General features: G+C 47.7%; 1 protein-coding gene across 1 annotated transcript in view; it reads left to right on the top strand.

Moving 5' to 3' along the window:
• Positions 1-4,097, top strand: part of Vps35l (VPS35 endosomal protein sorting factor like) — a 106,755-nt gene that overhangs the window by 21,076 nt on the left and 81,582 nt on the right. The window lies entirely within an intron of this gene.

Genomic DNA, 4,097 nt, shown 5'->3' on the forward strand with positions numbered 1-4,097 from the left:
AAAAAAAAAAAAAAAAAAAAAAAAAGGAAAAAAAAAGGTTTTGTATGTAGAATAGCATGCTATATATATTTTATCTTAACAAAGTAACAGGTTACATTTCTATTTTGATCGATGCATGGTACTTACCTGTATTTGAAGGACACAGTGTGGCATTTCAACACAGGTGTATGTGTGTGATAGTCTGGGCCACTGGCATGAGTGTCCGTTGCCTCAGACACCTGTCACTTCCTTTTGTTGGGACATTCACAATCTTCTACACTAACCATTTGAAATCTTTAGTTAATTGCCAGATGTCTGTGTGCTGAACATTAGGGGTCTTTCTTCCCAGCCCCCTGCATTGGTGTCTTTACTAAAACCCCAAATGTTCTCATCTAATCTTCACATAGGCCAGTAGCATGATGAATGATGTCCGTAGGCAGGTCAGCAGCTCGTGTCCTGGCTAAGCTCAGGTCCCTTGCCACCTGCAGGGAACCTACCTTCTCACTGATTGGAACTCTGTGTGGTGTGTGTCCGCTTTCTGTCGCTGTAACCAGGTGCTTAGGATAGTCGTCTGATGAGGAGGGAAGGTTTACTCGGGCCTGTAACTTTAATTTTTTCAACCCTTATTTTTAATAATGGCTCTTAAATGATTTAACCTCCTTTTTAGCCCACCATCCACCAAAGGTAGTGAAAAAGGATACAGGGGAAATGGACCTGTTTAGAAAGGCTCTTTGGACAACTCCCATCTGTGTTGTCTGGAAATCGGCAGCTCAGTTCACAGGTTAGCGGATTGCAGTAGCTCAATCCACTCGCAAACACTTCCGCAGTTACACCAGCAGTCCAGTTTGGTAGAGTTGGGATAGCAAACACGAATCAGAAGCATTGTTGCCACACAGGGGAGGGGGTTTAAAAAAAAAAAAAAGAAGCATTGGTGCCACCTAGCGGCAGACAGCCAGGCCTCAGGCTCTGCAGGAGTCAGCGGGAGGGACCAGGAGGAACACAGAAGTTCTCAGCTGTGCCTCTCTTAAGGAAATGAAGATCTCAAAGACATGGGACCCACTAGCATTGCACAGCTAGCTGTACCAGCAAGCCAAGCTCTGCCTGTCACTGGCCATTGAGTTCTATTTATACCCTCCGAACATCACGTGTCCTTCATGGGTCTTGCCTCAGCACGTGCATCTGTCTCAGCTGACACCACACTGCCAATCAGCCTGAGTCCGAGGAAGGGGCAAAAGCCAAGGCACACCACCGGAAGTGTTTTGGTGCATTCTCTCTATGGAGTCCTGACAAAAGGAGCTCAGCTACACAATGTAAGACGGACTAATACACTCGTGTCATTAGCCAAGAATTCTTCATCGTCCTTTCACATGCTTGCTTTAGCAGAACATCCTTTCACTTTATGTCCCCTTCAGGAAATGTTCCTTCATGAGTCTGCTGTAGCTTTTCACCCGTGTCCACTTCAGGAAAACACTCCTTCTCGTGTTTACCCCAGCCAGATATCACCCAACACAACTGACTTTCCAAAGAACCCTAAAGTTTCTACTTCATGGGCCTGTGGTAAGGCAGGAATGTATGACAAGCAGATCCACTCACTCCATGGCCCAGAAGCGGAAGAACAACAAAGGGCTGGAGCCTCACAGCTGCCTTCTGGGGGAGCTCTAAGTGGCTTAAGTTCTTGCCACAAGGCTCCACCTCTTAAAGGGACCACAACTTTTACAGATGGGCCTTGGGGAAACAGTGAAGATCTGAGCTATAGCAGGAGCTCAGCCTCTCTTCCCTGCACTCTCCCTGCCCTGCAGTGTCTGTCTCAGGAACTGCTACTGACACACACCACTTTCCTCATCTGGACACCTAGGCATCTTCTGCATGCACTCACCACAGTTCTGTCTTGCCTATATGGTCGTCATAGTGCCTCTGAGGTCTTCCTGGATTGGTCATTGGGATTACTCTGGCCCCATACTTCTTGTAGGGGACAGAGTGATCTCTTACAACTTGGTGGAAAGTTCTAGATGAAGAGACTAATCTGAAGGCCCAGGAGCCCCTTGGTCTGATGCATAGCGGTGGGTGGCTGAACCAGAGTGGTTTACCTAGACTGGGCAACACTCTGGGCTGTACATACAGTGTAGAGGCACCGGAAGGAATCTACAGATGAGCTTCTGAGAGCTGGAGGAAAGATGGAGGCATTCACTGTCTCACCAAAGGGGAGTCCATGGGCTGACAGCACAGCATGTCTTGTCTGTAGCCCCTCCAATAAGCCTCCTAGCGTGCTGAAGATCCAAGAGTGGATCCTGCTTTCAGGTACAGCTGGATCTAGGGACTTGGTGTCATTGAGATTTTTATGTCTTTCTGGTACTTTCTCTTGGGGTGGCTTCATTCTCAAGATTCACACTGTGTTCTCTGCTTCTGTCAGTGTTACTGCTGGTGATCACAAAGTGTGGAAAGGCCTTTGGGTTCTGCCTCACTGGCCTGGCTTGGGTCATGATATTTGGCAGTGACATAGGCTGACTTCCAGTGCCCTTGGTTGCTCACAAACATGTGCTGTTATTGTCAAAGAAAGAGGGATGGGTGTAGTCATACTGGTGCTTACACACTTCCACTTATTAAAAAAAGAGAGCCTTGCCTTGTCTGGATACAAATCCTGAGTCCTAAGGCCAGTCTTGTCATGTGCTGTTCTAACAAAGCTGCCTGGCTGTCAGCATGATGACCTGGGGCTGGAGCATCTTCTAGTTCAGGACCACAGGGCACATGGCCCAGGCATTTGAAGCTGCATGAACACAGCAAAAGTATGACAGGCTTTGGTTGGCATCTTGGTAGAGACCACAGGCATCGGTGGGCTGCAGACATTCCTTGCTGTCACGTGTTTGAGATTCAGATTTTCTGCATGTGAAATGGTGCATAGGAGACACTGAAGTGGAAACTTAAGGGTTCTTTGGAAAGTCATTTGTATTGGATGGTGTTTTGCTGGGGCAGACATGTAAAGGAGTGTTTTCTTGAAGTGGACACAGATGAAAGGCTAAGGCAGACCGTGAAGGAACTGAAGCAGACACAGGTGAAAGGATGTTATTCTGCTAAAGCAAGCACATGAAAGGACATGTGATGAAGGGTTCTTCTCTAACAACACACATATATTAGTCTACCTTACATGCGTTCTTGAGCGCCATTTGTCCGGACTCCATAGAGAAACACACCAAAAACATTCTGGTGGTGTGCTGCAGTTTCTTACTGACTCCGAGGACTTGGGCTGATTGGCAGAGTGATGTCAGCTGAGACAGACGCATGGGCTGAGGCAAGACACATGGAGGACACGTGATGTTTGGAGGCAATATTAATAGAACTCAATGGACAGTGATGGAGGCTGAAGCTTGGCTTCCTAGTAGGACTAGCTGTGCAACACTTGATCTCGCATCTTTGCTGATCTTGGCTTTCCTGAGAGAGGCACAGCAGAGAACTTCTCCTCATGTCCCTGCTGGTCCACATCTCTCCTGCTGCTGACTCCTACTGAGGCTGAGGCCTGGCCATCTCTGCTAGGTAGTGCCATCCTGCTGATTCCTGTTTGTTATCCTGACTCTACTGAACTGGACTGCTGGTGTATCTGAGAAGTGTTTTGAGAAGTGGATTGAGCTGCCAGTGTGGACCTGTGACCTGAACTGCTGATTTCCAGGCAATCTAATCTAAGATGATTTCCCAAAACACTGTCTACTACCTGAACATAAGAAAAACAACTTTTTTGGCCCAAAGTGACATAGTTAACAGCTACTTACAGTGTGAGCCTGAAATATAAGAAGCATATATACTATGTAATATAAGAAACAATATAAGAAACAGTTGTGTTTTCTGAAGGCTGTTTCTAGAGAGGTGGCAAGCTTTTGTTTAGGAAGTAAAGGAGTTTGTGCTAGTCCTCAGTGTGCTCATGGACACGCAGAGCCTCTGTCCAGGGTGACCCGATGGACCCCTGTGGCAGGGAGGAAATGCCTCCCTCCTTTTACCCGTGTGATCCTGGGTTAGAAAACCACAAGGAGGAAAAGAGGCACTGGGCAGGGGCACTGACATTGGAGCGCATTCCCTGAGGCTTCCGGAGCCTGCGTGTGCGTGCATGCGTGCGTGCGTGCGTGCGTGCG

The sequence above is a fragment of the Mastomys coucha genome, unplaced genomic scaffold (assembly GCF_008632895.1).
Source record: "Mastomys coucha isolate ucsf_1 unplaced genomic scaffold, UCSF_Mcou_1 pScaffold21, whole genome shotgun sequence".
NCBI lineage: Eukaryota > Metazoa > Chordata > Mammalia > Rodentia > Muridae > Mastomys > Mastomys coucha.